Source organism: Chenopodium album, chromosome 9 (genome assembly GCF_948465745.1).
Source record: "Chenopodium album chromosome 9, dcCheAlbu1.1, whole genome shotgun sequence".
Lineage (NCBI taxonomy): Eukaryota > Viridiplantae > Streptophyta > Magnoliopsida > Caryophyllales > Amaranthaceae > Chenopodium > Chenopodium album.
Genome location: NC_137842.1, coordinates 21363203 through 21390355, shown reverse-complemented (window position 1 = coordinate 21390355; position 27153 = coordinate 21363203). Strand labels below are relative to the sequence as shown.

Below are 27153 nucleotides of genomic sequence, written 5' to 3'. Positions count from 1 at the left end.
AATAAACATAAAAATAATAATAATCATAATAACAATTATAATAATCATAATCATAATAATCATGTTAAAGCATAACAATAGCAAGATCCTAGGCATGATACTAACAAGATTAATAACAAACCCTAGCATGTCACTAAGCAATAAAAATCAAATCTTTAACCCTAACATGATACTAACAATCATAAATATTAGGAAGAACATAAAAGGAATCATAACAATCATATTTAGTATTATAGTTACCCCAGACATGTTACTAGGAATATCATAATAACATCATAAACATGATCTCTATATCATAACATCAATAAAAATCATTAAAGTACTTACTTTGATGCCTCGTACCTCTTTCTAATAACAAAATACACGCGTTAGTAACTTCAAGGAAAATAATAAACAAAACAATTAAATTAATAATTGAAAGAGAGATTTGGGACCAAACCCTTAGAAATTAAACCTTTCACGTCTAGGACGAAGACAACTTTGAATATGGCTAGGTGTATCTAGATCTAATGAATGCGGAATTTTGTATGTAAAAGGCTAGTTTAGAAAAGAGAGAGAAAGAGTAATCAAGAGAATCTTGATGAGAGTTGGTAGATTGTATATGACTGTTGATGAATGAAAACGGAGTTTTACGACGTTATTTATAAAGAAAATCAGCCAAAAAGATAAAATATCAAAACAGAGTTCGGGCGCAGAAAAAACCGGATTAGCGCCAACGCTGGCTATTGGCGCCAGACGCCAACATTAGCGCCAAGCGCCAATGCTAGCGCCAGGCGCCAATCGTAGCGTCAGGCGCTACAGCTGGCGTTTGGCGCTGATTCAGAAATTCACGCGTTTTCTTAAAATCAGATAGAAATTGTCGTACAGGAGGATAAAATTGTATCTTTCCTCAAAAAATGTTCTTTGATTTTAATTAAAACTCTGAAAAGTCAACAAAAGTCAATTTATCAATGTTAATTGAATTAGGAATGAAAAGAACCTTCTAGAAGAATCTAGAAGACTAAAACCATTCCTAATTGCATTAGGAATGATAAATCTATACTAGGCCCTCCCCTAGATCATTAGGCCTCATATAAGGCTCAAACCGGGCCCAGATCAGTAAATTGGCCATAACTTCCTCAATATTCATCGGAATTGGGCTTATAATAATCGTTGGAAAGCTTTTGTCAAGCCCCATCCAACTACACTACTATTGGACCCATATCATGGACCAACCAAACTGGATTGGTTGTTTTCTTAAAATAAGTTTAAAAACAGAGAGAAGAGAAAAGAAATTAAAACTATCCGCAACACTAAACTTTCCACACTTTCAATTCATTCGATTATGATTCGACGTGAAAGGTACTCATCACTGGGTTTGGTTTTGGGGAGACACAAATGGGTGTCTACAATAACATGCTATTTGTAACGGGCAAAGCTTTGCCCATTACAATTAAGATATTCGTAACGGGCAAAATAGTGTCCGTTACGAATACTTATTTATTTTTAACGGGCAAAATAGTGTCCATTACGAATACGTATGTATTTGTAACAGAAAAATTTGTGCCCATTACAAATAAATAAGTATTCGTAACGGACACTATTTTGCCCGTTACAAATACTATATTACACGTACAAATGCCCAAACTTGGCCCAACTTGGAGGAGCTTATTAGGCTTTTTATTAGGGTTTCACGGCTTATACATCCAAGGGTTTATTAACGGGGTTGCATCGGAATTTTCTCAAGGTTTTTCCTCAACGCTACCAGAAGAGACGGGGGTTTATTGATTGGGGTTTATTGACGGGGGTTTCAAATTTGCGCAACAATTTCTAGGCAACGTGTTGTTGTGGTTCGTTGCGAAGAGATCACACTTTCTGGTGCTCTTATTATGCAGAAGATGAAGTATCTTCGTTTTCTTCGTAAGAGGATGAACACCAAACCTTCTCATGGTCCTATTCATTTCCGTGCTTCTTTTAAGATCTTCTGGCGTACTGTTCGAGGGTATTTCCTACTTTTCTCTGGATTTTTTGTTTTTCGTTCAATTTTATTTGGTATTTTATATGTTTTATTGATACATGATGATATAGGATTGCTTCTATGTTTGAGAAATGTAATTTGTTTCATGATTTTTTTTGTGATTTTTCACTTAATTGGAAGTTTTTACTATCTTTTTTTTATGTATTACCTTTATTTATGCTTGAAAATTGGATGTGAATTTATACAATTTTACCATACTAGTATAATTACATTTCTAATTTTGTGTTTTGGGTTGCTTTTTTGGGAGAAATTTCAGTTTAATGTGTCGGCTATAATTTTTTTATTTTTTTAAAAAAATTAGATATATCTATGGCGAAATTTCTGCGAATGGAGACTGATTGGATTTATCATAATAATGTCATTTTCTTTTTATTTTATTGTCTAATTTTTATTTTTTTTTTGTCAGTGAAAAAATGGTGACATTGTATTATAAATCTGTGGCTTAATCTATGGGTAATAACTAATAAGTCAAAGTATTGATAAATCGCATTTATTTCCATTTTTGAGCATCTTTTATGATTATTTTTTTCATTATATTGATTGTTTCTATGTATATCTGAAAAAAATTAAATAATAATTTCTGGATTTTTTTTTAGGTTTTGTGTTTGTTGATGTGTACAGTGGTAGAGTTGATGAAGGAGAGATTTGCAAAGTTGTTGTTGGGAGAGGACATGTCTGGTGGTGGAAAGGGTGTTTGCACTGCTCTTGCTATCTCAAATGCAATTACCAATCTTGCTGGTATAATTACTTTGTTTTATTTAACATTATTTGATTTTTTAATGTCTAGTATGTTGATGAATTTTTAGTCTGATTTTGGTTGGTTTGTTGAAATTGGGTAGCTACTGTATTTGGGGAGGTAATGGAGATTAGAGCCAATGGCGTCGCAAAGGAAGAAGATGTGGTGCAGAGAAATGGAGTGGTTGTTATGTGAGTGACTCGATTGTTGAATTTGTCTCGCTGGTACAGGAGTTTCCTGGTGGGGGTTCATTTGAGGTCATGGCAACGAGGCCGAGGTCGGATTTGTATTTGAATCTGCCTGCTCTTAAGAAACTAATGTTGCTTAGTATGCTTGAAGGGTTTAAGGAGACAGAGTTTTCGTATGCTGACTGAGAGAGTGATGATCGGGATCCTCTTAAAACAGCGGTGTCTAATGGTCGGCCTTCTATTAGACATGAAGAGAAGTGGTGGTTGCCTTGTACAAAAGTTCCACCTCGTGGGTTGTCTGAGGATGCTAGGAAAAGGTTCCAGCAGTGTAGAGATTGTACTAACCAGATTCTCAAGGCTGCTATGGCTATTAATACCAGTGTCATTGTTGAGATGGAGATTCCTGATGTTTACTTCGAGTCTTTGCCTAATGTGAGAAGCTTATTATTACCATTGTTGCCTGATATAGGTGTAATGGTGCTTGTATTATTATTTTAATCTTCATTGTCATTCAGTTGGCTGCTGCAACTAAATTTGAATACACAAGCACTAAACTATGCCCTTGATCAGTCCAGTACAATATGTATTAATACCTTATGCTTGTATTTCATCTGAGTGAAAGTTATTGCTTTTATTGATATTGATATCAGTCTGTAAAGTTTTGTAGATTTACCCTCCTTTGTCTATTTTTCTGTGATCGAGAAGTGGTATTAATTCTACTGCTAGAATATGTGCTCTTGTCGTCCAAATTTGAATGTTATTGTCCAATATGCCCTGTCTTTTTCTTTGCAATTTGGTTTTCTCTGAGATTGATGCATCCTGTGTAGAAATGTGTTTACTAATTAATAAACATTGCCTTTTCAGAACGGAAAAGATTGTCTAGGAGAGGTCATATACCACTATATAACTGTTGAGCTGTTCATACCTGATTACCTACTTGATTGCCTTGACTTATCTTCGGAACATCAAATCTTGGAAGTTGCTAATAGGATCGAGGTATCGGTTCATGTCCGGAGATTGAAAGATCAGAAAAGACTTGCAGATCAGTCTAGAAGCAACTTGGGGTGGCAAGGTTAAAGGTCTTGTATTCGATAATGACAAGATTCAAGTTCTTGCACGACGTGCTGAAGCGCTTTTGAGGTTCCTAAAGCTTTGGCTCCCTGTACTTCTATAAACAACTCTAGATATGAGCAAGATACCGTTTAATAAGGTACTTTGTCAATGCCCCATAATTTGCTGCACCATTGCTAATTACCCCAGATGTAATATCGTATTGTTGTTCCCACTTGGATTTAAAATTCATAGTTAAACAAAGTGATGAAAGTTTTTACCATGTGATTACTGGAAGGCATGCATTTCTTATACTGAAAAGTACTCAATATTAATTGATAAAATAATTTTTCAAGCTAGCTGTCCAGCCATGTGTTGCATTTTTTTTTAATTGGATCTCATAGTATTCGTAACGGGCAGAACCTGTCCATTACGAATAACGGGGTTATTCGTAACGGGCTTTTCAGGTGCCCATTACGAATAACCCATTATTTGTAACGGACGGTGCCCATTACGAATAAGAAAGGCCATCCGTAACGGCCGCATACGTAACGGCCGCTGCCCATTACAGATGGGCAGTTTTTGCCCGTTACGGATGGCCTTTTTTCCACTAGTGTCGCGAGGCGAAGGTCTCGCCGGTGCCTGCGATGGAAAATACTCGTAGAACCAAATCTACAAGGACAGAGGAAGAACAGCGAATGCTAATAAGCATCTAGAGCTAACTTTAAAAAGGGATAAAGTATACCTCTACGATTCTCTAGAAACTGGAGAGTGCAATATCCCCATAAAAGCCGTGTGACGACAGAAGCATTGCAAGCCCAGCAAGAAATCAGCATAGGCTAAGCTGGCCCAGTCATAAGTCCCGACCATGTGAAGGTCGCAGAGAGCAAGTAGGTAGTAGAGAAGTACTCGGCTACCTCTGTCAGAAGAAAAGGTCCCTAACAGCAAAATGAGAACGAAGATGCGCACCCGCTGTTCACTGGTGGTCGTACCATCCTGAAAGGCCATCACAAGAGTGGACCAGCGGATACATTGAGAACTAAGTCGTATCGGCTCAGCCTCGGCACGGGCCCGAATAGTAATCGGACCCAACAACTCCTCAACTATCGGAGAAAAGACAGTGATCGTATTGTCGAATGGTAGTGCAGTAGAACGGAACTCCAGTCCCAAAATAAGACTGAAGTTAGCAGGGGTAAAAGTCATCTCGCCCTAAGGAAAGTGAAAGGTGTTGGTGGTGTCCTAAAAGAACTCCACCAAAGCTCGAACCACGTGGTGGCTCGCGTCAAATGAGTACATGGCCTAAGTGACCCGAAACAGGGAAGTCAGCACACAAGACTCCCATAGCTGTCGCAACTCCTCATGGTTACGGAAATATTTGTCGTACAACGAGCCAATGGTCTCGTTGCCAGAGCCATGGCTACGAGTCCTCTTGCTGACAATCCCGCGTCGCACCCGCTCTGGGATGTAGTGCTTGGGAGCAAAGAACAAAGTATGCTCATCCCATTCTTGGAAGGGTCCTAGAGTGGTAGATGGCTCCTCGCCCTCGCTGACGGGCTCGTGCTCCCGGCGAGTGTCCCTAGACCGTGAACCGGAGCCGCGTTGTCTAGCCATACTATATTTTGCAAAATAACAAAAATTAAGGCTCTATAGTATCTAAGGTTCGCCTAGCCGCATGATACTATGTTCACAAAAAACAAAGAACATAGTACTAAAACAGAGCATAAATTCAATTCAAGCATAAATAGCATTTTTAAGCAATCAAACAATTTCTTGCAATACTATGACAATTGTTGTGACAAATTGTACAAGAATAGCTAGTAAAAACGCAAAGAAAAAGTCACATTGTTTTCACGACCTCGAGAGGTTCAACAACGGTGAATTGTTTGTTTCTCCACCAAATTGAGTCAAACAAGTCTCAAAATACTCCCAAGGCAATATACAAGCATAATCAAGCAATTTTGTGGCATAAAATACAATAAAAAAAAAGCAAATTAATCAAAACAAATTTTGTATTTTCAAAAAATTCGTGAACTAACATGCGCAAATTCAGCAAAATCCGAGTGAGTTTGAAGAAAACATACATAGATCGGGAAACTAGATGAAATAAGCTTTGATTTGCAAGAAGTTTGAGCGAATTTGGTTGAGAAATGAGCAAGAACGAGTAATTTGAAGCTTGGAGCAAATCGCGAACAACAACCGCAGCAGCAAACGGCCAAATGAAAAAGAAAAGGGATTTATTCGAAAATTCCCTATTGCATCGACAGACGGAAAATTTGTTGCCTAGCGACAAGCCTGTCTTCTGGCGACAAGAGGATTTCACGGCGGCAGGGTCTTCTAGCAAACGCTGGTGCGGCAACAAAGTGTGTGGCCCCGTAATATGGTTATGTGGACCTCATGCAGCAGCTTGGGTTCCTTAGTACGCCAGTTAGCCCCTATAAGCAATTTGACATGATTTAGTAATCGGCTCGATTACAAACACAGAAAGTGATCGACCTGATAAATGATCGTCTCACTTCGCTTAAAGTGCCTAAACATTGGCTAATCGCAGGCACCGACGTAATGGTTCACAAAAAGCAAATGCGCCAACGTACTGGCATAGCAGCAATTTCAGCAAATATTGCAACAACAAAGTTAAAGCGAGCTTTAAGGATCGACGAGCATTGATCTTCGGTAATTTTCTTTGATCATGTTCCCTGGCTTGGGATGGCTTCAGGCAGAGCAATCTCTGATCATGTTCCCTGGCTTGCGGAAGATGGTCACAAGGCGGTAGAAGATCGTTTCAGGCGAAGCAATCTTCAATAGTATTCTCTTGCTTGCAGAAGACTATCAAAGCGGAAATTAGAGGAAGTTACGGGCGTAGCAGTCTTCAGGCACTATCCCCTAGCTTGAGGAAGATCATCAAACAAAAAAAAGTTCTTAGTGAAAGGAATGGTGTCCTTCGAACAAGTGTACTATTCCGTTAGTGGGTTCAGAATTAATAGAAAGCTAATATATTCAATAAGGTCAAGTGATCGGAATGCCTTGGTGGAGGTCGCTTCCGATCAGTAATATTAATGCATAATTAATATTGAAGCTTAATCTTGACTGAACCCTTCGGGTCACACCCTTAGCAGTAAACGAACCGACACGACGAATTAATTTGGAAGAAATTAATTCGTCGCCCGAATATTAAATATTTAGACGTCGGAAATTCGAGCTTAGAGCATCGAAACCGAGCGTCGGAAGTCAAGTCAAAAATAGTAAATGACGAGACGCGCAAATAATAATAAATCGCCAATATTTCCCAAAATACCCCTAGCATCAGAGTGCCCCGAGCGTCCGAGTGATAGGGGCAAAAATGTCCTAGCATAGGTGGCAAGCAAGCGCACCAAGCTGAGCCATGCATGACCAGCTGGTGCGTGCTAGCGCACCATAGCTAGCAGCATGCTAGCAACCGCAAGCATGCTAGCCATAGCAGCGCACACAAGGGCCAGCAGCGCACACTTGTGTGCGTGGCTTGCTAGCCATAGCAGCAGCCCGCAACATCAAGTGCGGGGCTAGGCTCTCGCCCGGGCTATGGCTGGGCCATAGGGCCGAGTACTAGGGGAAGCAAGTGGGAGAATATGGAAGCAAGTGGGGTGAGGGACATGTGGCATAAGGAGAGTATTGAGTGGGGAGCAAGTATGGTACCTTACTCTCCATGTGGTCCTTACCACCCTTTACATATGATAGTGTCACTTGTAGATTTATTATTAGTTTGCTTATTTATTTTAATTTAGCTTTAAAATAAATTCTGGAATTTCATGACTCCCACATTGATGGGATAGAAATTCCCACTCTCCCTCTTGCCTATAAATACCCATCTTGGGTTATTGGGAAGAGTTCTTGAGTAGGAGTTCAATAGAGCATTGCATTAGCAAAAACTCTTAAACTCATATAATACTCGGGTTTTGGTCGGACCTCGCTAACCTCGAGGTAACGAACCTAAAAGTCACTAGTAGATTTTGCGGGTAGACTTCCGTAGGAGGCTCGCGTATTTTCGGAGCTTAGAGCTTTCAAGTAAGAGCCCAACTTTAAGGGCGAAGCACGCTTCAAAGGTAAATTCCGATTTTATCCTTTTATGTTTATTTGTTAAGCTTTATGGTTTTATTAATTGCGAGTGGTTCTTTGGGTCGAGGTTGTTTCCGCGGTAAGCTGGACTTACCAAACCCCAACCGCGGTATCGGAGCCTCGCTCGTTTATTTTTAAAATCATAATATTTTTTCAAGGTGTTTTTATGGCTTAATTTTTCTGGTTTTGAGTTGCTAATTAGATTAGTTGCTCGTTTTATTTATTTTAACCTCGTATTAAAGCTATTATCCGCCCCAAACCCATATTTTGACCCAAAAATAGTGAATTTTGGGTGGAAAATGTGTTCTGGAAATGGTTTTAACCTTCCAGGAAATGGTTTTTAGCCAAAAAAAAAAACGACCAGAAATGCACTTTTCAAGGGATTTTTCGTTTTGACGAAATATTTTAAGTCTTTATAACCTTCATAATTAATTGCATATTTATGGTGGTTATGTAATTTATCAATACATATTTTTTATGCAATTTTAAACCTCTTTAGGCATGATCACTTTGTGGTAATTTGTGCTTGAAAACATGGTTTTATTTTTCACATAATTGCAAACTAATTGCAATAAGTGTGAAATTGTTGTTCTTTGAGGCTTCCAAGTACTAAAGATTCAACCTTTAATTATGTTAAGTGATTGAAACTTTATGTTACTAAATTCCATGAATTTTTGTTAAACTTTGTTGATTTAATCATTTTTTAGTTGATTAAAATAATAAAGTTTGAAACTTTGTGATAGAAAATTGTTTATCTTCACATTGAAAGATATAAATTTTTCAAGGATTCACAGGTATTAAAGTTGGAATCTTTATTGAACTTTTGTTCATTTTTTCCAACTCCCTCTTATTTTGTCAAAAACTCAAGATTAATTTAAATTAATAGTGAGTAATTGCCCTCTTATTTTTGTTGCACCAAGTTAAACCAATTTAATTAAAGAATGGTTCTTGGGAATTATTAAAGAGTGTGTGTGTGTGTGTGTGTGTGTGTGTGTGTGTGTGTGTGTGTGTGTGTGTGTGTTTATGTACATGAATTATATGTTAGATACATGTTTAGGATTTTGAATGTTGTGATGATTAATTAAGTTCACTTAAATCAACCAACATAGAAACCCTAGGTCCCTACATATTGAGTAAAACTTGTCATTCCAAAACAACACTTACCAATCGAACGAGGGTAGTGGTGGGTTACGCCAAAGCGAGGCATCACTACCTCTCCAAGGAGCGTAAGGCATACTGGGTATGCAAGTTGGTTTTAGTTGTACTCAATGATATGAGTGATGGAGTCCTAACATGTCGTGGCAATGTGAATAAATTGTTGAGAGAGCATTAGATGCGACGATTTATTCAACCAAGAGTGGCTTGGTGCCATTAGCAAAGCGTTGCTTTCCTTAGGAGATTGAGTGTTAAGACAAGCCAAAACATGCTTAACCACTCTTTGTTTCTTTGGATCTTGGAATCGACTTATTCTCACCAAAATGGGGACAACTTTCAAATGTGTGAATAAGACGTTTTAAATAAGTTTGATTAAAAATGCATGAATTCAATCTTATTTAAATATCACGAATGTTTTTTCATTTCAAATTCTTTCAATTATAGAATCATGTCTTCAAATAACTCAAACAACCAATTCTCGTTACGCTCAATTCTCGACAAGGAGAAGTTGAATGGGCCAAATTTTCTTGATTAGCAAAGGAATTTGCGAATTGTTCTCATGCAAGAGCAAAAGGAATATGTCCTTGATGAGGAAATGCAAGAGGATCCAAATGAGGAGGTGACTCAGGTTTCCCTAAATTGATGGCAAAGTGCCAATCAAGATGTCAAATGCATCATGTTGGCCACAATGTCTCCAGAGCTTCAAAAGACTTTCTTTGAGAAGGAGACAACTTTTGAGATCATTTCTAAACTGCAGAATATGTTACAAGAGCAGGCCCGAACTGAAAGGTTTGAAACCCACATATAGATCCTTGAGAGCAAGCTCAAGAAAGGAGAACCAGTCAGCCCACATGTACTCAAAATGATAGGATTGTTTAAGAACATGGGAAGGCTTGATGCGGGGTATTCAACCGAGATGGCAATTGACATCATTCTCCACTCACTGCACAAAGGCTATGATCAGTTCAAGATGAACTATAACATGCACAACATGGAGAAAACCCTCACCGAGCTTCATGGTATGTTGAAGCAAGCAGAGAAAATGCTCAAGGATTAGGGGAAGCATGATACGCTCTTGATTAAAAAGGGCAAGCCGTTCAAATCTCAGGCAAGAAGAAGAAAGGCTTTAAGGGGAAGGGAAAAAAGAAAACCTTTCTGCCTAAGTCTAAATCTACCAAGGATAACAAAGATAAGAAGGTAGCGTCTTCTAAATCTAATTCCGAATGTTTCTACTGTAAGAAGAAGGGACATTGAAAGAGAGATTGCCTCAAGTTCAAGGAAGATAAGAAGAACGGAACTGTTACTTCTGAATCAGGTATATTCGTTATAGACTTTAACATCACTAGCTTAGCATCATGGGTATTAGATACCGGATGTGGCTCACACCTTTGTTCCAATTCTCAGGGACTAAGGAACGCTAGAAGGCTAGAGAAGGGAGAGGTTGAACTCTGGGTCGGCAATGGAGCCAGAATTTGTGTCGTATCCGTAGGAACTCTTAGTTTTTCTTTGCCCACCGAGCTAGTTTTTGAACTAGATAATGTTTATTATGTTCCTAACATTACCAAAAACATCATTTCAATTTCGACGTTGGACGCCAAGGGTTTTGAATTTCGAGTAAAAGACAATGAATGTTCGTTTTATCTTGATAATGTTTTATATGGTATTGCAAATTCTGAAAATGGTCTTTATGTGCTTTATCTAGACAAACAAGTTTATAATGTGAATAATATTAACAAAAGAGCTAAGACCATGGAGTCAAACCAAACTTACTTCTGGCATTGTCGTCTTGGCCACATTAACATCAAACGCATCAAGAGACTTCTACATGAAGGTGTTCTTGACTCTTTCAATTTAGAATCGTTTGAGAATTGCGAGGGATTTTTTTTAGGCAAGATGATTAAACAGTCATTCTCCAAGTTGGGAGAAAGGGCAGGAGACTTATTAGAAATGGACACCGATATTTTATCACCTTCACAGATGACTATAGTAGATATGGTTATCTATACCTAATATCGCATTAATCTAAATCGTTTGAAAATTTCAAAGAACTTCAGAGTGAAGTTGAAAATCAGCTTGGCAAGAAAATCAAAGCCCTTCGATCGGATTGAGGAGGTGAATACTTGAGCCAAGAATTCGATAACCATCTGAAAAAAAAGGGTATACTTTCAAAATTGACACCTCCAGGAACTCCACAATGGAACGGAGTATCCGAAAGGAGAAATCGGACCTTGTTAGACATGGTACGATCAACAATGGGTCTTAGTGATCTTCCTATCTCTTTCTGGGGACACGTACTTCTAACAACGGCACTAACACTAAACCGTGCACCATCAAAAGCTGTAGAAAAGACTCCATATGAATTATGGACAAAAAAACCTCCTAGGTTGTCTTTTCTAAAGATATGGGGATGTGAAGCATATGTCAAGAAATTGATTTCTGACAAACTTCATCCCAAATCTGACAAGGTTTACTTTGTGGGCTACCCAAAAGAAACTAAAGGGTATTACTTCTACAGCAAATCGGAGAACAAAGTGTTTGTTGCTCGCAATGATGTATTTTTGGAGAATGAACACCTTTCCAAAATGACAAGTGGGAGTAAAATCAAACTCGAAGAAGTTCGTAAGGATTAGCAACAAAATCAGAATGACAGTAAAAGTGCTCAAACAGCATCTGTTGACGCAGGTAAAAATGATCAAAATGTGCAAAGTCAAACCGACAATGCAAATGCTCAATCCATTACCCTACGTAGGTCTTAGAGGTCGAGATCTCAACCTGATAGATATCTTGGTTTAGTATTAACCAAAAATCAGGACATCCTGATCATGGATGGAGATGAACCGGTAACCTACAAGCAAGCGATGGCAAGCACCGACTATGCTAAATGGCAAGAGGCCATGAGATCTGAAATGGATTCCATGTTTGAAAATCAAGTCTGGGACTTGGTTGACTTACCCGAAGGTTATACACCTATCGGTTGTAAGTGGATTTTCAAGATGAAAACCGACAAAGATGGAAATTTATTCATTTACAAAGCTAGATTGGTAGCAAAAGGTTACAAACAAGTTCATGGTATTGATTACAATGAAACCTTTTCACCAGTTGCAATGCTTAAATCCGTTCGGATCCTCCTAGCGATTGATGCATATTATAATAATGAAATATGGAAGATGGACGTCAAAACCGCCTTCCTTAATGGTATTTTGGAAGAAACTGTGTATATGACACAGCCTGAAGGTTTTTTCGACCAAAATAATGCTGGGAAGGTTTGTAAGCTTAAGAAGTCCATTTATGGACTAAAGCAAGCAAGCAGAAGTTGGAATCTGCGATTCAATGAAGCCATCGGTAAGTTTGGTTTTATCAAGAATCCAGATGAATCTTGTGTTTACAAGAAGGTCAATGGGAGTGACATCGCCTTCCTAGTCTTATATGTCGATGACATATTGCTCATTGGAAATAGCATTCCGTTGTTAGAGTCTGTAAAGGCCTGGCTTGGAAAATGCTTCTCAATGAAAGACTTACGAGAGGCTCAGTAGATACTAGGCATCAAGATCTATAGGGATAGATTAAAAAGGATGATTGGATTGAGTCAAAGTACTTATATTGATAAGGTACTTGCTTGATTTGGCATGGAGGTGGCCAAGAGAGGTCACCTGCCAATGTCACATGGCATAACCCAAAGCAAGAAGCAATGTCCACAGACACCTGATGAGCGGGTAAGAATGAATCAGATTCCATATGCTTCGCTTATTGGATCGATCATGTATGCCATGATATGTACTAGGTCAGATGTATCGTATGCCTTGAGTGCTACGAGCCGTTACCAATCAGATCCAGGAGAGGCCCATTGGACTGCAACCAAGAATATCCTAAAACACCTGAAAAGGAACAAGGATAAATTCCTGGTGTATGGTGAATCAGAGGAATTAGTTATGGAAGGTTAAACCGACGCAAGCTTCCAGACAGACAGAAACGATTTCAAATCGCAATCTGGATATGTGATCTGTCTGAATGGAGGAGCTTCAGTTGGAAGAGTTTCAAGCAGAGTACAACTGCTGATTCTACAACTGAAGTCAAGTACTTAGCAGCTGTTGATGCGGCTAAGGAGGCTGTTTGGATTCGTAAGTTCGTTGGCGAACTTGATGTTGTACCCTCCATTTAGGGTCCAATAGCCCTCTATTGTGACAACAATGGAGCTATTGCTCAGGCCAGAGAGCCAAGGGAACATCAGAAAGTTAAACATGTCAAACGGCGGCTTCACATGATTCAAGAATTGAAATTAGAAGGTGAAATCAGAATTTGCAAAGTTGGAACGGATGACAATGTAGCCGATCCACTTACTAAACCTTTTCCTCAAGTGAAGCACAACAAGCACGTTGAGGAAATGGGAATCAAGCATGTAGGAGACTGGCTTTGATTTCCTTGTTTAGTGTTTTAGTTAAAATTTTGAACATTTAATGTAAGACACTAAGAAAAACCATTCAAGTTTTGGAGTAATATAAATTTCATGCAATATTTTATCACTCTGTTTTCTATTTAATTGTGGTTTAGGATTAAATAATGAGTCCATTTGATTCTTGGATTATTCAAAATAGGGTATTAAGACCAGTCGTTGTAAGGAAACACCTATTAAGTGAACGTTGAATATTAAAATCGAAAATTATCCCTAATCGAGGTCATTTAAACGATGGACGATTAATGACCAATTAAGATTAGTGTGTAGTCTGATTTATAGCACCGTTTCTTGTGCTACGAGGACATGATTGTCATAAATCATTTTCACAGGTATTGGTTTAGAACCATATTGGATCGACCTATGAGAATACTTTAAGAGATTAAAAACGTCATAAGTATACTTCTCATTATGGCTATCGGAACCTATTTCCTCGACCATGAGTATTATGAGTTCTCTTATTTGTGTACTAATTCCCTTTGATGTTATCAAACGTCTGCCGTAATAGGGGATTATAGCGGCAACACTCGGGTGGCTAGGTCTTCTCAGTAAGAGGAACTACATTACAAGACTGGGAATGTCCCCCTACTAAAATAGGGAAGATGTCTTTGTTGTATACAAGGCCTCTCGTAGAGCGAGACTATGAAAATGCATGGCCGTGCTCAGATGGATTTTAGAAATCATCTGTTTATTGACAGTCGGACTCGCAATCGAGAAACACTTCTGGATGTAATAAGGATGACAAAATTACCTTACCTTATAGTTCATGAAAAGACATTAAGCGACATAGGAAAAAGGCTGTACACTAAATGCACACTTGAAAGGAATGGTATCCTTCAAACAAGTGTACTATAACGTTAATGGGTTTAGAATTATTAGAAAGCTAATATATTCAGTAAGGTCAAGTGATCGGAATGCCTAGGTGGAGGCCGCTTCCGATAAGTAATAATGCATAATTAATATTACAGTATAATCTTGACTGAACCCTTCGGGTCACACCCTTAGCAGTAAACGAACCGACTCGACGAATTAATTAGGAAGAAATTAATTCATTGCCCGAGAATTAAATATTTAGACGCCGGAAATTCAAGCTTAGAGCATCGAAACCGAGCGTCGGAAGCCGAGTCAAAAATAGTAAAAGAAGAGACGCGCAAATAATAATAAATCACCAATATTTCCCAAAATACCCCAAGCATCGGAGTACCCTGAGCATCCGAGTGCTAGGGGCAAAAATGTTCTAGCATAGGTGGCTAGCAATCGCACCAAGCCGAGCCATGCATGACCGGCTGGTGCGTGCTAGCGCACCATAGCTAGCAGCATGCTAGCAGCAGCAAGCATGCGTGCTAGCAGCAGCTAGCAGCGCACACAAGGGCCAGCAGCCCGCACTTGTGTGCGTGGCTTGCTAGCCATAGCAGCAGCCCGCAACATCAAGTGCGGGGCTGGGCTCTCGGCCGGGCTTTGGCTGGGCCATAGGGCCGAGTACTAGGGGAAGCAAGTGGGAGCATATGGAAGCAAGTGGGGTGAGGGACATGTGGCACAAGGAGAGTATTGAGTGGGGAGTAAGTATGGTCCCCTACTCTCCTTGTGGTCCTCACCACCCTTTACATATGATAGTGCCACTTGTAGATTTATTATTAGTTTGCTTATTTATTTTAATTTAGCTTTAAAATAAATTGTGGAATTTCATGACTCCCACATTGATGGGATAGAAATTCTCACTCTCCCTCTTGCCTATAAATACCCATCTTGGGTTTTTGGGAAGAGTGCTTGAGTAGAGTTCAATAGAGCATTGCATTAGCAAAAACTCTTAAACTCATATAATACTCGGGTTTTGGTCGAACCTCGCTAACCTCGAGGTAACGGACCTAAAAGTCGCTAGTAGTTTTTGCGGGTGGACTTCCGTAGGAGGCTCGCGTATTTTTGGAGCTTAAAGCTTTTAAGTAAGAGCCCGACTTTGAGGGCGAAGCACGCTTTAAAGGTAAATTCTGATTTTATCCTTTTATGTTTATTTGTTATGCTTTATGGTTTTATTAATTTCGAGTGGTTCTTTGGGTCAAGGTTGTTTCCGCGATAAGTTAGACTAACCAAACCCCAACACTTAGCTCAGAGATGCGTGGGCATATCATTCAAAGCTCTTTGTTCCGAGACGCGTGGACATATCAAAAAAGCTCCATTGTTCAGAGATGAGTGAACATCAAAATAGCAAGATGGCATTCCCTAGCTTGTGGAAGGTTGTCACAACAACAGATGCAGCAACAAATCGGTTACCCCAGGGTCATGTGCTTGACGGTGCAAGATACGCGTTTCTCAACTTTTTTTTCTGTTTAACTAACGCTAGTTTACAGGTATAGGCGTTACAAGAATGATTTAGGATCGCAAAACGTTCTAAATCATTCTTCGTCCCTATCACTACTTTGACTTTTGTTTTTTAAACATAAGTTTCTCCAAACTCAGTCAAAGTGGGGGCTTCTGTAGACACCCATTTGTGTCTCCCCAAAACCAAACCCAGTGATGAATACCTTTCGCGTCGAATCATAATCGAATGAAGTGAAAGTGTGAAAAGTCTAATGTTGCAGTTAGTTTTTATAAAAAAAAATCTTTCTTTCTTTTTTCGAAAACCTGCTCTATTTTATAAAAATAGCAATTCCATTTCATTTTTGGTCCATGACAAGGGTCCAATAATGGTGTAGTTGGATGGGGCTCGAAAAGAGCTTTCCAACGATATATTATAAGCCAAATTCCGATGAATAATGAGGATGTTATGGCGAAAATACTAAACTAAACTCAGTTTGGTTCTTATATGCGGCCCAATGATCTAGAGGAGGGTCTATTATTAATTATCATTCCTAAAGCTATTACATTGATTATAGTATTCTAGAATCATCTAGAAGGTTCTCTTAAATCCTAAAGGAATTAGGATTGATAATTATGTATATGAGTTGTACTTGGAATAAAAGAAGTGTTTTATATGAAAGTATGATTTTACCCCTAACACGGATTTTTACGACTCAATTTTATTGAGAAGTGGATTCCGCGTTAAAAACGCGTTGAAAATCTCTTGCACCGCCTGACGACAGGTTCGTCTCCTGGCGTTGCACAGCCTTGTCGTTGGCGATAGGAGGGTGTTTTATTCTTTTTCAAACTCTGATTCTTTTCTATCAATTCCGGACTATTTTCTTATATATAGGATCCTTGGACCTCCGTTTTTCAATAACCATAATTCTCTAATTCTTCCCGCTCTAAGAAAAAGCTTTCTCTTTCTCCCTCTTTCTAGCCTAGCCTTTTACAAACACAATTCCACACTCATTAGCACTAGACACACCTAGCAAAGTTCGAAGTTGACTTTGCCCTAGATGTGAAAGGTCTGATATTTCTGAGGGTTTTGTCCCAAATCTCTATTTCAATTATTTAATTTAATTTTTTGTTTTAATTTTTTCCTTGAAGTTACTAACGTTTGTATTTTGTTATTAGAAAGAAGTTTGAGGCATCAAAGTAAGTAATTGATTCACCCTATATTATTTCAATGTAGAGAGCACGCTTAGATTCGTTTATTAATTCATAATATCATGTTAAGATGTTATTTATTGCTTTATAGTATCATGTTTGGGGTACTTACTCTTTCTAATAGCATGTTAGTATCATGTTAGGGCTTAAGTTTTGATCTTTGATGTTTAGTGACATGCTAGGGTTTGTTATTAATCTTGTTAGTATCATGCCTAGGATCTTGCTAATATTATTATGTTTTAACATGATTATTATTATTATTATATCTCAAAAACAAAAGTCATACAACCTACAATAAATTAGTGGGAAGCCGAGATACAATCTGGGCCCCCACTCCTCTAGCTATAGCAAAACCTACATATGTTGCTTGATATGTTATTTATTATTGTTATTGCTTGATCACGCCTTTTATGCATGTTTAAAGGGAATTTGTACTTGTAATCACGCTTAATAAGATAATTAATAATCTTGTTTAGGGCTAATTTGATTATAATTTAAGTGATCGCCAATAATAGATTTATTTGTGCATTTAATATTCAACCAACATAGATAAACAGGTTTAGGGTTAACCTAATGATTGTATGTTAGTCAGAAAGCACACATGAATACGAGAAGAATAAAGTAGAGGCCTATTTATAAGGCGAGTTCGTTCTCTTTTAGATTGAATTTGTACCTTCATCCCCGTACCACTAGTAGAAAAAAACAAAAAGGCAACCCCCGAATGCCACCGATTCAGGCCAAATCGGTGGTAAAAACCGGCCTAAAATTGGGCGGGGTTTTAAACCAAGAACAATGGCACCGGTTCAGTTCAAACCGATGCCAAAAATACATAGGCCACCGGTTTGAACCGGTGCAGGATTCAAAAAAAAACCCTGCGTTGTTCTTTCTTCTTCCTTCTCTCTTTCATTTTCATTTCAGCTCCTTCATTGTTGCATTCCCTTCACTATTCAAACCCTCACCTGCATTCTCTCCATTTTCCCTCCATTAGAGCCACCACCGTCGTCGGCCACCTGCCCTGCCCTACCCTGCTCTTTCTCCCCTGTCCTTCTCTTTCTCTGTTGTAATTCAAGGGCAGTCAAGTGGGTTTCCCTCTTAATTCGAGGGCTATCAAGGTCTTGAAGCCGCGCCACCACCTTAAGGTCGCCGCGCCACAACCCTAAGATCGCCACGCCACCGAGCTTTTGCTGCCCTAAGGTCGCCGCGCCACCGAGCTTCTGCTTCCCTCCACCTTCCCTGAGGCTCCTTCACCACCAAGCTTCTACTGGCCTCCATCTTCCCTTTAAGGTTTTTCTTTCTTTTTTTTTGTTTATTTCACAATTATTTTCCAATTATATACTTATATTAATGTCTTTTTCATGTTGAATCATTGTTAGCAAATTAAAATTTAGGTTTGAATATAATTATACACCAATTTTTCACAATTTTAGGTTGTTTTATTGGGAAATTGTGAAAATATTAGAGATTTTTCTCAATTCGTTGGATTTTATTATGTTTTAATGGTTAATTTAATTTGTTTTGGTGCATAATATTGAATAAATTATAGAATATATATTAACCTTGGTACTTAATTAGTTGAAATTTGGTATGTTACTTTTAATGATTAATTTTAAGTTGTTTGGATGGGTTATTTTGAATAAATTAGAGATTAGAAACCTTGTTATTAACTTAGTTGGATTTTGGAATGTTTAAATGGTTAATATTAATTTGTTTTGATGGGTATTTTTGAATAAATTAGAGATTAGTAACCTTGTTACTAAAGTAGTTGAATTTTGGAATGTTTTAATGGTTACTTTTAAGTTGTTTTGATGAGTAATTTTTAATAAATTAGAGATTAGTAACCTTGTTGGTTTAGCAAATTTGAATAATTAGATGAATTTTGAACAAATTAGTGAATACATAGTTTAGCAATTATTAGTTTGATGAATGATGTGTTTTAGCTTAGAAATAAATTAGTGAATTGACATGTTATGAGAAAGAAATAGTACATACATAATATTTAACCTAATTTTTGATTTTGTTTTTTTTTAATAGATTCATATGCGAAGCACGAGTATAGCTTGGGGACTACATATTGAGCTCAAGTTGGTAGTTCATAAGTGTACATCCATTGTACTTGCTATACTGGTATGACTTATAAACTTTACTAAGCTATATTTCTATCTATTTAACCATTTAATAAAAGTTTATTCATGATATTGCAACTAGTGTATTGTTTAATTGCAAATAAATACAACAATATATAGAATTCTTGCATCATCATATGCCTAGATACCCGTTCAAGGCTTTCTCATTAGGAGAAAGTCTTGAATAGTCCCCGGTTGGGACTGCTCTTGAATGTGTACTCTCACTTAGGTGGTGAATGAATGTTTTCTTTTCGATTTTAAGGAACATCTTGGCTTACCATTTCCTCACTATGTTCTCTAGGTACATATGTGGGTAATTAATTATCTACATCGTGTACTTGGAGAACTAGGGGGAAATACTGCTGGATTTTCCTTAAAATTGGAAAGTTGACATACATTCACTAGTGAGAGTAGACATTCAAGGATGGGTTAGGTTGGAGTGATAAGGACCCTTTGGAAACATGCATTTTTTCACTATATGAATGGTATATTCAAGATGTGTACTTGAATTTGATTTACATAAAATATGTAGCAATTACACATTATTCATTATATATTGCAATATATGTTTAAAGACGATTTACTAAATGGAGAAGGATCGTGGTTGGATGTATGGTAGACGCGATACATTGGAATTTTGGAATGGGGTTCAAGAGTTTTGCGAGAGGGCTTTATCTTATCAACGCAAACTGGGTGACAAAGGCCTTTATTTTCCTTGTGTTGATTGTAATAATCTGAATGTGGCCAATAGTGTTGAAATAATTAGAGATCATGTATTATATTGTGGGTTTAGACATAAATACTATGTGTGGATTTGGCACGATGAAGGTTGAGAGTACAGTGGGGATCTTGATCGGAATGATGTGCGTGTTAGAAGCAATGAGATTCATGTGGACGAGAAATACGAGAATGATTACTATATTGTTTATAATGGTGAGGATGGAGCCGATGATGATCAGGCGGATGAGGTCGAGGATGAACACGTGGATGAGATGTTGCATGGTGTTAAAGGTGAAGTGTTTGAGTTATTATCGGAGGCTTCCAAAAAGCCTTTGTATCCGGGGTGCAAAAAATACTCCAAACTATCGGTCGTGCTAACACTTTTCAACATTAAGTCAAAGCATGGGTGGACGGACATTAGTTTTACTTCTTTGTTGACCGCATTAAGTAATATGTTGCCTGATGGGAATTAAATTCCTAAGTCTTACTATTATGCAAAGAAGCTCATGTGTCCCTTTTGTTTTGAGTATAAGAAGATACAGCATGTCCTAATAATTGTATTCTTTATCGAAATGAGTATGAACAATTGCAGGTGTGTCCACGATGCAAGTTGTCGCGCTACAAGTGCATGAGATGAAATCGTGATACGGAGGGACCTCTTGCTAAGGTATTGTGGTATCTTCCCATTATTCCAAGGTTTAAGCATCTATTCTCAATACCAAAAGACGCTAAAAACTTGAGGTGGCATGCAGAGGGAAGAAAGAAAAACAGAATGCTGAAGCATCCAGCTGACTCCCCACAGTGGAAGAACATTGATTTGAAGTTTGAGAAATTTGGTGATGAAGTCAGAAATTTAAGGCTTGGGTTGTGCACGGACGGGATGAATCCATTTGGCACTCTTAGTACCCAACACAACACATGGTCGGTACTTTTAGTGATTTATAATTTGCCTCCTTGGTTGTGCATGAAACGTAAGTATGTAATGCTTTCATTGCTAATAACGGGGCCTAGGAAACCTCGAAACGACATAGATGTTTACCTTGCGTCGCTTATTGACGACTTGAGAAAGATGTGGGACGAAGGGGTTTCCGTTTTCGATGCTCATCAGAACGAGATGTTCACATTGCGTGCAGCCCTTATGTGGACCATGAATGACTTCCTTGCATATGGTAACTTGTGTGGGTACAAGGTCAAAGGGAAAAAAACATGCCCCATATGTATTGCTGACACATCAAGCGTATACCTTAAGAATTCTTGCAAAGATGTCTACTTGATTCGAAGGTTCCTTAGGCGTGATCACCCGTACCGTAGGCAAAAAAAGGCTTTCGATGGAATAGTGGAACTGCGCCTAGACCATTGACTGGTGCTGAGATTTGTGCTCGGGTGAAAGGGATACGAACGGTGTTTGGAAAATCAGAAAAAAAAAAAAAAAAAAAAAAAATTGTGGTCTCAGCTGCTCTTTTTAAGAAAGAACCAATCTTTTGAATGCTTCCGTATTGGAGAGAACATGACGTTAGGCATTATCTTGATGTGATGCATATAGAGAAGAATGTGTGTGATGCACTTTTGGGAACGCTTATGAATATCCAAGGAAAAACAAAGGTCTGAAAGGGTACTCGGTTAGATTTGCAAGAGATGGGGATTCGTCTAGAGTTGTGGGCTCAGGAAAGGTTAGAAAGGGAAAGGAACCGGGAAAAGAAGATGCAAATGTTTTAAAAAAAGGAAAGGAGAAGAGCAAGGGAAAGGGAAAGATAAAGGCCACGGATACGTCAAAGAATAAAGTTGAGGGTAAAGCAGCCTCGGCAGCCTGCTGCCTTGGCTGCAGCAGCCCCGGCAGCGCCTGCATGGGCTGCTGTAGCCTTGGCAGCAGCCTGCTTGACCTGCTGCAGCCTCGACAGGCGGCTGCCTGGGCTGATGTGGCCTCGGCGGGGACTGCCAGGGCATGAGCAGCCTCGGTGGCGGCTGCCTGGGCTGTTCTGGCCTCGGCGGCGGCTCCCTCGGCTGTTCCGGCCTCGGCGAAAGCTGCACTTTTTTTGGGATTATTTTGAGCCATTATTTTTTTTTCTTAACTCACTCGGTCGTTGATGTTTCAGATTTCGCATGGAAGCAAAACTTCAAAGAGAAAGAGGGTGGAGAAGCCTAAAAGCATTGATCAACCTAACAAGAAGTTGAGTGAATAACGGTCCAAGAGTGAACAAGCGTCGAAGTTGCACTCTTCGAGAGGTTCACCCATGCAACCTACTCCACTTGTTGAAGATATTGTTCTTCAATCGCTCTCTGCTGATTTGACCTTTCTTCACAACCGTGCTTGTTATTTGGTCGATCCCATAGCCATTGCACTTCCTAAAGCAATGTTCCACTATGATGAGGAGGCAGTTGCATGGATTAGCAAAGAAGATGTGAAGGAATTTCTACGTGGTGCAAAGCTTAACATTTCCCTCATTTAAACATTCATTAGGTACTTCAATGCACACATAATCTACACTTTTTTCAAGTTATTCAAATTTGTGGTCATTATCCTTCATTTGATTAATTATTCAATGTTCATGCACGTAGAGCACTACAGGAGCACTTAACTAAAACTGATTCTCCTTGTAAAGTTGGGTGGTTATGCCCCGAGCAGTTATCTACTACTAGAATCATAGGCAACCCCCATAACGTGTTGTACTATGTTGAACAGAGTATCAGGGAATCAGTGCATGCGGGAGACAAGTTCATATTCGCCCCATGCTATAGAGAGTAAGTCTAAACATGTCAAATGCAATCGTTTGGCCTCATTATATGTTGACTCCTAAATATTAATTTGCTTGTCTATTGTGAACTTATGTAGGGAGCATTGGAGCCTCGTGGTTATTTGTAATTCCAATAACACAATTTATCACCTTGATTCAGCTCGATCATCGGAGAAGTGGCTCGTGAAGTCTATATTGCAAAAGTAAATATATATAGCTACCTAGTGATGATTATTGCTAATAATAACTAATTTAGTAGTCAGACGACTAATCAAATTTGAATGTACTTTATTTACTACAGTGTTATCAAGAAGCTACATTGTCGTGCTCCTTAGGGTTCAACATGGAAGTCATGTTGGTAATTTACATGATATTGTGATTATCTTAATAATCTATGTTAGTAAATATTTTTTAATTTCCTTTGCATGTTTCACTGATGTGATTTGTTCGTCATATGATAGTGCGCACAACAAGAAAATGGACTTGATTGTGCTTTGTATGTGATGAGCTTCATGCTTAACATAGTGACTCATTGTACGGACAGTCAACAGCTTGATGAGGTAAGTCCTAAAATATAATGAAATGCTCTATTGATGTGATTTCTAGCCTTATACACCTAATATTACCCAACATTGGCATGTTATGAGAAAGAAATAACTCATTTGATAAGAAAGGTAGAAAATGGACTGAATAAAAGTCATATAGGTCATATTTGGGCCATTTTTTGTTAATATGCTCTTTTGATGTGATTTCTTTCCTTATACACCTATAAATAGATAATATTGACATGTTATAAGATAAATAAAGTTCATTTGATAAGAAATGTAGGAAATGGGCAAAGTAAAGTCATATAGGCCATATTTGGGCCATTTTGAGTAAAAAGTGTCTTAATCCTTAATAAAATGCTCTTTTGATTCAATTTTAGGGCATAGACACATAAAACTAGGTAACATTGACATGTTATGAGAAAGAAATAGTTCATTTGATAAGAAATGTAGGAAATGGGCTAAATAGAAGTCATATAGGCCATATTTGGGCCATTTTGAGTAAAATGCGTTGTAAAACTCAATGAAATGCTATTTTGATGTGATTTCTAGCCTTATACAACTAATAATACCAAAAAATGACATGTTATGATAAAGAAATAGCTCATCTGATAAGAAAGGTAGAAAATGGGCTGAATAGAAGTCATATAGGTCATATTTGGGCCATTTTTTGTTAATATGCTCTTTTAATGGGATTTCTTTCCTTATACACCTATAACTAGATAATATTGACATGTTATAAGATAAATAAAGTTCATTTGATAAGAAATGTAGGAAATGGGCAAAGTAAAGTCATATGGGTCATATTTGGGCCATTTTGAGTAAAAAGCGTCTTAAACCTTAATAAAATGCTCTTTTGATTCAATTTTAGGGCTTAGACACATAAAACTAGGTAACATTGACATGTTATGAGAAATAAATAGTAATTTGATAAGAAATGTAAGAAATGGGCTAAATAGGGTAGACCATATTTGATAAAATACATATTGTTTAGCCTAATTAATTAATTCTACCATAATTTTTTTGTATTTCAAGTTTTGCAAGGTACAAAAGGATGGTCCGTTGAAAATCAAGGAACTTAATGAAGTTTGTGACATGTTGGAGTCTTTTATCACCTTCAACATTTAAATGTCATTTTAATTGTAAATTTATGTTAACTGTTTAACTATATTATTATTCATTAATTACTTACTATCCTTTGTGTGTGTGTGTATATATATAACACTTTTTTGTTTTTTGTATTGCATTTGGGAATATTTATATCTATAATATATGAATTCTTGTTTTTAATATTATTTGTATCTTATTGTAATATTTAATAATATTATTAATATTAGTAATTATAATAATAATATTATTAATTATTTTATTTAAATTATTGTTGGAATTACAGGTTATTATTGTTGGAATAACAGGGTTTTTTTTTAATATTATTGCATGAAAAAAGGAAAAAATAATAATAAAAAAAATATTACTGAAATGGCACCGGTTAACCGGTGCCAAAAACTGGTGCCAAAAACTGCTGCCACCAAAAAAAAAAAAAGCGCGGGTATATTTTTGGCACCGGTAAACTGGTGGCCAAAATAAATAAAGGCACCGGTTAACCGGTGTCAAAACCGGTTTATGGCACCGGGTTTGAACCGCTGGCAAAGTGGGGTGTAATTGCCCCCCCCCCCCCACATTGTAACCGGTTCAAACCAGTGTCTTAAGCCGGGTTTGAACCGGTGCCCTTTACTGTTTTTCTACTAGTGAACTTCTAGTCATGGTTCCAGACCCATTGGAGTTAACGATCTCCTAGGTCGTTAAGGGGTGTAACCTTCACCCTATGAACGGTTTACAAGTTTCTAAAACTTGTTGGCAACTCTTTTGCTCTAACTTCCTTCCCTTTGGACGCCACCATGCTTAAGTGTATGATCACACTGGGGTTCAAGTTTGGGGTAGTGCTTGAAATATTCCCTACACAACCTCACATCGAGGTGCGGCCACATTCATATTCATATCCATACATGATCGAGTAATTAAAAGAATATCCAATGCTTACCCCTACCCATTTAGAGCTAGACTTGGGGGCTTGAACCCGCATCACATTAGCTTACCTAGCCTAAAGAGTCATCATCTTTGACTCTTCTCACATATATTTCCATCACCATAACCTTTGCAGCCAGCCTTAGTATCACATTCGCACACTTAATTCACACGTCCATATCCATATCATCTTTCTCTTAAAGAACCCTTTTTCATGAAATCTTGTTTCAACATTGTGCATGTTTTATTCTTTCAAGGCAACATTAATCAAATGAAAATATTATATACTTGTTTAGTTTCCAGACCTAAGCAATATTCATTGTTTCATGCATCGCATATCATGCTTAGCTCCTTGACCTAAGCAACATTCATTATACAATACTCATCAATCACTTCATCTATATACGTGTTTAGCTTCCAGACCTAAGTGACGTTTAAGATCGTTTCTTTACACCATATATGATGCTTATCTCCATGACATAAGTTCATTCATCTATTGCGTCACATGATGTAATTTAGCCTCCTAACCTAAGAACATGCATCATGCATACATTATTTTCAAGACAAGCAATTCAATCCATATGATTCATTTCGTCTTGCTCAAGGAGGAAGCTCAAAACTTCTTCCCTTTTTCATATTTTTCTTTTAGAGAAGTTCAAAAACTTTTTCAAAATTTTTTATCGAGGGAAGTTCGAAAACATAACTTCATTTTTCACGTCTTTCTTTTTCAAGAGAAAGTCAATGCCTTCCACTAGTCTCATGACAAAATTGACGGAAAATCTTTGCTTTTGCATTTTCTGTTGCTTGCGTTTGCACACATACACCATATACACACACAACCACAAGTTATACATATGTCATGTCATGTCATGTCAAGATTGGTTAAGTCAGTTGGTCAAGTCAATCATAGTCTATACGAGTCCCTTGGCAAATTTTATTTTTCAGGTCTCAATTACAGCCTACGTCCGGGGATAAGCGGACCATCTACAGCCCACGTTCGGGGACAAGAGACCCTTTTACAACCCAGGTTCGGGGATAAGTGAACCATCTACAACCCATGTTCGGGGACAAGCGAACAAATTGCATCCCACGTTTGGGGACAAGCGAACCTTTTACAGCCCACATTCGGGGACAAACAAACCAACTACAGCCCACATCCAGGGCAAAGAGGACCATCTACAGCCCACGTTCGGGGACAATCGAACCACCATCATTTCATGGCGCAAGGTTCTCGATACATAGAGACTTGCAATCTCATTAGACAAGTTTTTCCTCAAGCATGGAAAATTCTCAATCGTTGTCACTTCTCAAAGCGACGAAGTCAGCGATTATATCATCAATCGAATTTCGTTAATCATAGAAAGTATCTCAATCAGTGGATTTCTTCAAGCATAGAAAACCGCCAAATTCATCTGTCGACTTTCCTTAAGCGTGGATAGTATTGTCCGGTGGATTTCTTTAAGCATAGTAAGCCGCCAAATTCATCTGTCGACTTTCCTCAAGCATGGAATAGTATTATTTGGGAGATTTCTTCAAGCATAGGAAGCCTCAAAATTCATATGTTGACTTTCCTCCAGCATGGAAAGTATCATCCGGTAGATTTCTTCAAGCATTGAAAGATATCAAAAACTCATCAATCGACTTTCCTTAGGCATGGAAAGTATCTCAACGAAACGTCATCCAGTGGATTCCTTCAATCATAGGAAGCTACCAAACTCATTTTCCAGCGATAAACTGGTTTCAGATAAGCATTCTATCCCTTTACTCTTTTATATGTTGAGCTAACATTCAAATGCAGGTATCGGCGTATAAAGAGTGA

General features: G+C 38.1%; 1 pseudogene; it reads left to right on the top strand.

Annotated features, from left to right (window-relative positions):
* The first annotated feature begins 1717 nt into the window (after positions 1 to 1717).
* LOC145557516 (rop guanine nucleotide exchange factor 1-like) lies at positions 1718 to 27153 on the top strand (annotated as a pseudogene).